This window comes from Trachurus japonicus, chromosome 14 (genome assembly GCF_045865225.1).
Source record: "Trachurus japonicus isolate A0001 chromosome 14, Traja_1.0".
In the NCBI taxonomy this organism is placed as follows: Eukaryota; Metazoa; Chordata; class Actinopteri; order Carangiformes; family Carangidae; genus Trachurus; species Trachurus japonicus.
The window spans coordinates 31,977,892-31,988,554 of record NC_140920.1 but is presented as its reverse complement, the minus strand read 5'-3'; the positions used below and the strand labels follow the sequence as shown (position 1 = coordinate 31,988,554).

General features: G+C 42.1%; 1 long non-coding RNA gene across 1 annotated transcript; it reads left to right on the top strand.

Annotated features, from left to right (window-relative positions):
- The first annotated feature begins 1,219 nt into the window (after positions 1–1,219).
- On the top strand, positions 1,220–4,475 carry LOC146975103 (uncharacterized). Its single transcript, XR_015037581.1, has 3 exons — positions 1,220–1,305; positions 1,568–1,658; positions 4,411–4,475. It is a non-coding gene; the product is annotated as an uncharacterized LOC146975103 (long non-coding RNA).
- Positions 4,476–10,663: the final 6,188 nt, after the last annotated feature.

Genomic DNA, 10,663 nt, shown 5'->3' with positions numbered 1-10,663 from the left:
TGTCACCAAAATTCTTCATTAAAATATTTTTTTTGGATGATAAATGTTACTTTCGTATTTTTTTTTTTCTGTAATGATTTCAAAGCAATGTAGTATTTCGACCCTAAAATAATGTTTCTAAACTCATTGAAGTGGTAAAAAAAATGGTTAATAGGATGAATGGTGCCGCCGCTGCAGCCTGAGCGGGGTTGCATCGGCTGAAACTGCACTGCACCAAATTCACGTAGGCTATTGAGCTTCTCTGGGAAAGACACAGGTAACAGCAGTTGCTCTTCTCAACCAGAATACCAGAACCACGAATCCTATAGTGTTGCTTTAAGACATTAAATGAAAATGAACTGATTTCTTGGTTGGGTGCATCTCTGCTTATACCATACTTTTAATATCTAGAAATTAAAGTTACGTAAAGTCAATCAAAATGTATTTAAGAAATAATAAATTAAATTAAAACGCATATAAGATATTGTATAAGACAAACAGACCTAATCCTATAGGATTACGTAAATAATCTACAGCCATTCCTGTAGGATTATAAATGATCAAAATCTTATAAGAGTATAAGATTTTGGAACTAGGGGTCCTTTTGGACTTATAAGACATAATCCTATAGAACAACCTATAGGATTTTGTAGTTATTGTACCGAAACCAGTCCTATAGGTTATAGTCTAATAGGACTTTTTCTTATAGGATTGGTTCCAAATTCAAGTAGAATTTTTAATTGGAAATTCCTTTCAGAATCCTATAGCATTTTCTGACTAGGGAATCCTCCAGCTATGCCAATATTTGACATGTCTCTGGGTGCTGCTGTGTAGTGGTGAGTATTAGCCTACTATTCAATTGCTTTTGTTGGTTTTCGGGATGCACATTTTGAATTTTTTTTCTGACTGATGATAACCAACGCTTGTTAACCGATATGATTACAATGCTCTCGGGGGCGATCACTTTTTCTCTTTTGCGCAGCTCTGTTGTAACAGGTGATGCAGATCGATGTCCCTGTAGGCTACATTTGTTGTCTGGCCTTCTTTTATGATATTATTCCTTTTTTAATATTGTGAGTAAAGATAATTACTGCAAGTCCTATTGCCTTAAAGATTCTAATGTTCATTTTTTTTGTTGAAACTATTTTGGAGAGATATGTCTAATAATCAGTCTTCATTACAACACAAAATAATATGGCACCACAAACTAAACCAATTTCCATTTGTCTTTCTTTCTCTAGTGAATGTGGCAGTGTAAAGGGTGTTCAGTTGCTGTGCAATATTTGACATGTCTCAGGGTGCTGTGTCAAAGGCTCTGCAGTAGTGGTGAGTATTACTAAATCAGTTGTTGTTTTCTGAGTTTATTGTTTTTTTTTCATTTATGTATATTATTTTTAAACAATTACTCAGTAATGAAAAAGAAATAGGGGGCATCATTGCACCAATGGATGAAGTAAATATATTCTCTGGGTTGGGGGTGTAACAACTGATTGTCTTCAAGACAAAAATGCCTTTTACCAGGACAAATGAGAATTTTCACAGACATGAACTCAAACAACACAACTTCTCCTCTGCTTTTCTGCCGTAGGATGATGACGTGGATCTGGGAAGAGAATGCGTCCTAAAGACCCTCTGCGTTTACCTGAATGAGGACCCGGAGAATCTATTGAGAGTATGTGGTAAGTATTACTTAGGTTTAGTATGTTGAGATGTTATCTTTCGTATTTTATATAAACTTTAAAACATCTACTCATTGTAATTACTTTACAGTAGGGCTGCCACAAACGATTATTTTGATAGTCGACTAGTCACCGACTATTTTTTTCGATTAGTCGACTAATCGGATCATACGTAAATTGAATGTAAAACATACAGCTTATCGCACCAGCATGCAGCTGCTCTTATATACCATCATTAGCTTTCAGCTTTAAGTGTTTAAGGTATATGCTAACTAAAAATAAAGACAATTAAGATGATAGTTCATTAAACTTTTAATGAAATATGCAGCTTTAACTGTAGCATAAAGTGCAAACAGCTGAGTAAAATAAGGATAAGGCACTGGCCTAAACAACACCAAAATAAATACTTAAACGTTTTTTGTCTTTCCTTCATTTGTCTCTGCCATTAAACATAGCTACATTTAAATAAAATGAGGTGGACACCTGAAACTAAGGAATTGTTCACAATAATAAAGTTTTGGTAGGCCTATCAATCAAATATAACTTGTGCTCAGTGTAAATAATAGGAGTCGTTCTGTTAAAAAAAAATCTAATAGTTTATAAGACAATCGTCTTGTCTGAAAAAATGTAAATGTCCTTTTTACTGTCACAGAAGGAGAAACATAGAAAGACTCAACAGAAAGTTCTGTGTGAAACTGTCAAATGAAAACAAGTGAAACTGAGGTGCAGCTCAAACTCTGCAAGGTGTGGACTGTGATGAGAAGCTACCGGAAAATATTGACGTAGTTTTACACCGGTAGAGAAGACTTGCTCGTTAAGATGAGCGCTCATTACGTGACCAGGACGCTGTGACCGGACGCGGTAACGTTCTAGTATTCTCCAACACAGAGTCTCAAAGTCCGCGATTTTATTTTTAAATGACGAACGGCTGTTTTTCAGTCCGTGATTTAAAACGATGGAGCGGCGGTACCGCTCCTAGTAGCGCTTCTCATTTAAAATGACAAGAGAGAGAGAGAGAGAGAGAGAGGGGGGGAGAGGAGCGGCGGTGGTGGCGGTGGTGGCGGCGGCGGCGGGGGGGCGGGGGGAGGGACGGCGGGGGGTTACACCGGTGCCGCTTGATGAGGGACAAGACAGGTAGAGAGAGAAAAGAGAGAGACCACCTGTAAACTCACCCTGAGTGAGTGAGTGCACGTATGTGTGTGTGGTGGGCGGCTGCAGCGGTGGGTGCGTGTGTGGAAGGTGCCCCAGCAGTTTTGAGAGAAAAACAAAGTTTAAAAAAAAGAAAAGAAACGACGCATCGACTATTAAATTAGTTGTCGACGATTTTAATAGTCGACGTAGTCGTGACTAGTCGACTAATCGTGGCAGCCCTACTTTACAGTCAGCTAAGTTGTAGGATAATATGGTAGTGCTCTTAATATCAAAGTGTGTGTTTATTTTTCATTAAAGGGATAGTTCGGGTCTTTTGATATCTATCTATACCCTTGTTTTAGCACAGAGCTAAAGGGAGAGCTTTATGAACCTGATGTGATGCTGAACCTCATCAGATGGAGTTCCATAGACTGTAGGAAAGAGGTTAGAGCAGAGAAGAGTGATCGTTGCAGCGCAGTCCATGGTGGAAGATCAGACCAACAAATATACAGACAGCGTGCATCACCTCCAAGGATGGTGCTGCTGGAAAAAAAAAAAAGAACAGCACTCCTCTGCAGCCAGCTGACGTGTAGCTCACCTGCAGCTGTCAGAGGATCCTCGCTCTTTCTTTAGCCTGGCGTTTGGATGCACTTTGTTCAACATGTGAAGATCTAACCACCATCTGACCACCGGTCAGCTGAGCCGTCTAGAGGCGGCAGCGCGCAGTGATACGGAGGGAGAGAAAATAGCAGCAAGCGATTGTGAGGTCAGACTTTTTTGTGGACAACGGTTTTGTGATGCAAATGTATCACTCTTTTGAACGCATATTGTTTTGAGAAGTAAAACGCTTTATTTTCGTGACCCCAGCCAACTAACCGGACTACATTCGTCAGCACCGCAAACTCTCAAAGTGTGAGAGAGAGAATTAAACATAGCCTATTTATTATCAGTTACTATGACCAAAACAATATTTGATTCGTTAAACATAAATTGGTCTTCCCTGTAGGATTTGTTTTATTTACAATCTTATTTCTCAGCATATAGGCCTATTAATTATCATGACAACATAAAGCACTGACGAATAAGCCTAAACATTGATACAGGACTCTGTAACACAACTCATCACACATTCATGCTCTCCCTGTGTGATCATCTAGGAAGCAGACAGTCTGAGGTTGAAGTTTAGGTGACACTGTGACAGGTCTCTGTACGTCTTGACCACATGTCAGCTGTTCAGCTGTAGTAGAGGAGAACTCAGCTGTTTTTAGCTCCACCGCACGTAGCGTTTTTTTTTTGTTTTTTTTTTAGGAGCTCCGGTATATTGCGGCTTTGTGCGGGAGGACACGCGATAAACTACAGCTGATTCAATGTATTTATCTGAGCTTGGTCACCGTGAGAGGCGCTTTGAGCTGCGTTCATATTAAGTTACACCTGACGCAGGACAGGGCATTTTGACAGGTCTGCGCTCACATCAGCTGTGTTTATTTACCCTCACCCTGTCACATAAGCGATCAGCTGTTTTTTTTGTTTTTTTTTAACGTTTGATGTCTTTTTTTCTTTTTGCTCGAAATTAAACATGGTATGACCTTGACTCCCTATATATCTGTCTGTTTGATTACAGGTGCTGTAAGAAAAAATACAGTGACAGGTCAGCCACAGATGACGAGGTGACCAAACACGCCATCCACCTTGTGGCAGATTGTGCAGCGAGGAGACGTGTCCCGCCTCCATCCACGCGAGAACCCCAGTAGCATGTACTTTAAAAGAATAAACAATATTTGTATTGAACTTCTTGTCGTTCACCAGTTATTCATTTTCTGATATTTTAGCTTCACATTTCATTGAAGTTGTAGCCTCATTTTGTACAGTAAATTGATGTCTTGACTTGAACCTTTTCTGTATACTGACAATAGTGTTGGGTTAAAAATGCAAGGCAATGCAGATTTAAGCTTGGTGTAGAAGTCTAGGCTAGGCATAGTTATAGTTTTAGTTTAAGCTATTTTATGGAGATTTTGAAAATGATGAACGGGTCCAAAACGGACCCGGGCCAGAGGTTTTTTTTGCGTCCGTTTCGGATCCGCGGTGGATTTGCGTGTCCCGAACGGACCCGGGCCAGAGGTAATTTATAAGTCCGTTGCGGGTCCCAAACGGATCCGGGCCAGAGGGTTATTATGAGTCTGTTGCGGATCCGCGGCGGATTTGCGGGCCCTGAACGGACCCGCCGCGGAGGTATGATTTAAATCGCGGATGCGGACCGGATGCATCGCGGATCCAGGACGGGTCCGCGATCCGCCTTCGTAGCGGATCCGTCACGGAGAGCAAGTGGACTCCGATACGGGTCCGTTTCGCGGGTCCGTTCCGGAAGCCGCGCTACATCCGCGGCGGGTCCGCGGCGGACTCCTGTTGCTATGTGGGTATGGTCCTGGACCCTCTGGCTGGTGGGGTGGGCTGCTTTCAGCTGGGGGGGACTCTATCAGCTGCTCCCACGAGAGGCATTTGACACCAACAAGGTTTAACTTTAAAACCAGATTAAATCATGGTTTAAGTTTAAATTCTGTTGCACGTTAACTGTGTTTTAATCACATGAAGGTGTGTGTGTGTGTGTGTGTGTGTGTGTGTGTGTGTGTGTGACTGACTTGACACATAGTTAGTTAGTAGCTGCATCCTGTGTCCTGGGCCCCCGCAGGCTGAGACAGACAGAAACGTGGAGAAAAAGAGCCATTTTCTGCCTCTGCACCGGTCTCACATTTAGGCTTAGCATGACAAAACGGTAACTCCTATCAGAACAAAACACAGATCAACGTTGCTCTAAGGACTTACTGAAAATTTTGGTACGATTTGGTGTTTCTACAGTAAATATTTTGGCGACACTGGAAGTTTTAAAACATCAGGCCGTTCTGCTTCTCTCAGAAAATATTTGTATTGGACTCAATGAGGAGCAGAGACAGACGTGGCCGCACTTAGAGGCTCCGAGTTTAAATTCTGTAAGTCTCTCTGATATTTTGAGCTGATGATGAGTGACAGAACAAGTTTGTCTTACAAATTCTGAAAAAATTATGTGTGTGGAGTGTAAATTGTGGCCGTTTGGACTTTGGAAAGAGAAAAAGTTTTTCTGGCATCTCTCCCACTCTAACCGATGATGTCACGCACTCTGACACGAACATTCCGTCCAATACACAACCATTATACCGTAATCTCAGAATTTCTCCAAAAATGATCATGGTCATTGATCAGGGATTGATCAAAAACTATACGACCTATCAAAACGTGGAGTAATACACCAATACACAAGACTTGTGTCTACTGTTTAAAGTTTAAATGGTGTCTCTAGGTGAAAGTATGCCTGAGCAGTAGATGTTTGTTAAACTCCAATGATTGGTCTTTTTTGCTCTTTTTTTTTCACCCGTCCCATTGACTTCAATGCAAAATTTTTCGCAGTTTCAGCCAAGTATCCGGCTCAACTCTAGTAATAGCACACCGATCCCGATCAAACCGCACGTTTTGATAATCGAAAATCGTCCGGAAGACGAAGAATAATAAGAAAAAATCCACACAATAACAGTAGTGCCCGGTGCGATTGCCCGTGGCCCTAATAACCCAAAAAATGAGTTTGTGCTTATTCGACCCAGCAATTGGGTTAAAATTGGGTTATTTTTTAACCCAACTTTTTTTTAGTGTGAAGCTGTTATTCTTGTTTTGTTTTCTTCTGCAGTTCCAGTCAGTAATTAATTACAGACGTTTGAGTTTAAGTAATTGTTAATTAAGCAATATCACACGAGAGGGAGTGCTGTTGTACTGTATATCAGCACGGCTGTGATTCGGTCGTAGGCACGAGGCCGCAGATAATCACACCGTGCTGATATACAGTACAACAGCACGACCTCAAGTGTGATATTGCTTTTATACAACAGTGCTACGAGCGCATTTTAGAACAGTAATAAACTACAAGAGATTATGATTTGTTTGTTTATTTAATCATTTATTTGGCTCCGCCAACAGAAATAGTTCCGCAACTGGAAGGGAGACAAGGCTGTTGCCAGGCAACACAAACATTTCATACTAGCTTGCTACTAGCTACAAGCTTTTCCACCGAGCTGCTTCCAGTGCTGGTTCCCACATAGCAGACGGGTCTGGGCCAGATCTGGCAGCAAGCCGGCACTTCTGGCCCACTGCTGGCATGGCAAGTGGTATGTGGCCCGAATGTGGGCCAGATCTGGCAATGGTGGCACGGTTTATGTATGGCATGCCAGATGTGGGCCGGTTACGTTTGAGTGTATGTGGCCCATAACTCACACCCCAATAATCCATTTCTGTTACTTTGAGTAGTGCATCAACCCATCCAGTTAAATAGGCTAAAACCTTTATTTCTTGGAAATATTCTGCCTTAGTCTGAAGGATTTTCCCAAAACCTAAGTTCTGCTGTGTCTATGTTTTGGGCGGGGATCGGTGTGTTTTCCCAGTGACAGAGCGCAGCAGACTGTAAACATCTCTATTTTTTTTATTTTATTTATTTTTTAATATACAAACATCTCTATTGTACAAACATGTAGTCTCCATGACATAGGCCTACACGGTAAAAAAAATAAAAAAAAATAAGAAGAAGCTTGGGTCAGCTCTGGCTTGGGTGACCCAGCGAGTAACCATAGTAACCCATTTGCTGGGTCAACGTTTGGTTTGCTGCTATGGAGCGCCGTTACAAGCTGCTCTGTTGTCGGATCATATCTCCCCCAGCCAAAGACGACATAAGTAAAGTGGATTAATTTTATTTTTGATGGAAATGCCCCAGCTTCAGTCTGCAAAAAAGTCTGGCTGCTTCAGCAAGAAGTGTCAGTGAATCGGACTGGACTTTCTCAGGTTGGATCGATACCAACTGTCCGTGGAAAAGCTACAGATGAACTGTAAGTATTTAAAAATGAGCATGGTTTGTGTTACTTTGGCCGTTTAGCACATGAGCTAGGCTAACGCTAACGACCGTTATGCTAATAACGCTAACGATCGCTAGGCTAACGCCAACGACCGTTATGCTAATAACGCTGGTCGCTAGGCTAACGCTAACGATCGTTACGCTAACGCTAACGGCCGCTAATAACGCTATAATAACGCTAACGTTCGCTATGCTAACGCTATAACGCTAACGGACGCTATGCTAATGCTAACGGTCGATGTAAAGCTTGACCGTTGGCCGCAGCACTGACAATAATGTCAGCGCTAACGCTTGTAGTTATCATATTCTTCTTGTAAAACAGCCTGTGCTGGGGGCTATATTGAAGACAGTGTTTTACTTGTGTTTTTGTGGATGTACTACATGTGTAGGGTTACCTGCTACTGTAGCAGACAGGACCTGAGACAGGACCTGAGAGTAACCTGAGTTTTTGTGTTTTCTAATCAGAGTAAAGTATGTGGAAGCTAGCACATGGAGATAGACGGTCTGAAGACGAGCCTTGCTCTCTTGGAGGTGCAGAAGTTCCTAAGGGAGGCCAACATCATTACTGTTAAAGGTAAGGTTATGTGTTACTGTGTTTGTGTGGAAGAGGGGAAAATACACCAGCCTAAAACCGCCTCGCTCATATCCATGTACCGTACTTCTGTCCATTATCATTATTACTGAAGCGTTAAGTTGAGTTCATTTTGTGTTCAACATACAGATTTGTACAGAACCATCCCATCCTTAGTTGTACACTTTTTTAACACTACAAAGTCATTTTTCCTTCTCCTCAGCATGGTGCAGCTGGTGAATGTAAGGCAGCTAGCCTACTTTGCAGGAATGTGGCATGGCCAGTACATCGCGTTATCAGCGTTATCAACACTCAGCTTCAGTGAGTACATTTAAATTGAAATTATTAATACCCACGGGGCAAAATCCCAACCTTGGTGGACATCCCGGTCAACTAGCTGCTAGCTACAGGGGCCAAAACCCCTTTCTTGGGTAATTTTGCTGGCAAAATTATGTAAATGCAAATATTTAGGTACTACAATGGCATAAATAGTCATACAACTATAAAATTTGGCAGAGAGTATCTTGACACATAGGGGGAGGCATGAAAAAAAGATTCTGGGGTTTGTTGCAACGCAATTTTAAGATATCACCCTCAACGTTCTCTGCCTAATTGTTGTCCACTTTTTTGCTGTTGTTGTTTGTTTGTTTGTTTATCTGTTTTTTATTGTATTTATTGTTGTTTGTGTGTCTCTGGTGTGGCGATGCTGTTTTTTTGTTGTTGTTGTTTGTTTTTTTTGTCTGCTGTTATTGTTTTTTGTTTGCTTCTCAATGTTCTTGGGGACAACGGATGGAAATTAGCCTTTGGCTACACTCCGGCTTGCTTACATTTTATTCCTAGTGAAGAAATGTTCATTAGCATGCACTGTCCCTCCCAAATAAACTAATAATAATAAACATCCCAAAAAAGACAAAAAAAAGTACTGTTCGCCTGACAAATTCTCATGAAAATTATTATTTTTCAGCACTTTATGGAGAATATTTATGCTTAACTCATTGAGTGCCAGACCTTTTATAAAATGGTCAGTGCCAGGTGCCAGCGTTTTGGGGCATTCTGAGTAATATGTCAAGACCCAGAGAGTATTTTGTACTATGACTCTGAAAACACCAAACAGCTCTTAGGAAAGAGGAGACTCTCTATATAACTAGGGAAAAAACCATTTGTTTGTACCTTGTTCCATTCTTGATTTATCTAAAGTTGAATAGAGCCTGGTTGCACCAAAAACACCACTTTTTTTCTAGAAAGCTGAGAAAAATGCATTTTGGTGAAAGAGAGTCTCTCAAGAAAAACAGTGACTTATCCGTTTTAATTTTGGCTTCAAAAATATGTAAGACATCTGAAAATTTAATTTCACATGTTTTTTTCACCCCCCCCCCCCAAAAAAAAAGACTAAACAAAAAACATAACAACAACAACTAAAATACAACAAGTAGCCTACGAGCGGTTGCTACCCCCTCAGCCTCTCCTACGCCCCCCTCCCCCTCGCCTCCCCGTCCCAACCCCTCCACCCCCCCTCCGTCCCCCCCAACCTCCCCTCCCTACCTCCCCTCCCCCCTACACCCCTACCGGAATGGAACGCCCCCTCCCTCCTCTCCTCTCCTACTTCTCACTCCTGCTGCATCGTTCTCTGAAGGAAGGGGGGAGACGTCGTTGGCGTCACATTTCAGCCTCTCTGCTGGACGCGACTCACCGCGCTGATCTCGTATCGGTATATCGTCGTCACGGACGTCGGATTACAGCAACTGGTGAAAAACTGACTCCGCGATCCGCTTTTCGCTTACGGCATTTTCTGTTTCTGATCATCTAGATGTAGTTTACCTTTCCTGCCCTCCTCTGATCACTTCAAGCTTGGAGCCTATGCTAACAGCACCGTTACACTTGTTCCAGGCTCTGGCCCCGTGTTTTTTCATCTAGAAATGAAGATGCTCTTTTCCAAAACGCGGAAATAAACGCCAAAATTTTAAAAAAATGAGTTTTGTCACGCCATTATTGCTGTGCACTGAGCCTATTACACTGCTCCATCAACGTATCACACCCTTCCATCAGTCAAATGATCGCTTAATCATTTCCCTGTTTAGAAAGGCACCGCAAGATGCAGTTCCTCCTTCCAAACCGCGTATAAGCCGACAAAGTCTAATTTTTAGCCAAAACGCGACATCATCCCTCCCTCTCCATCAGAATTCTATGAGCAAGCTTCCATGCAGTCCAACACGGCGGTGCTCTGAACCCAGGTCCGTTTTCCACAGTCATTCATTCAGTTAGTTACTGGGGTTCTGTGTTAATTACTGTATCTGTTTTATGTGGTGGACCACTGTGCCCGTTAAGTATAGCCCCCACAAGCCCCCCGCATACCGTATCCCCCACCACCCCCCCCCGTAA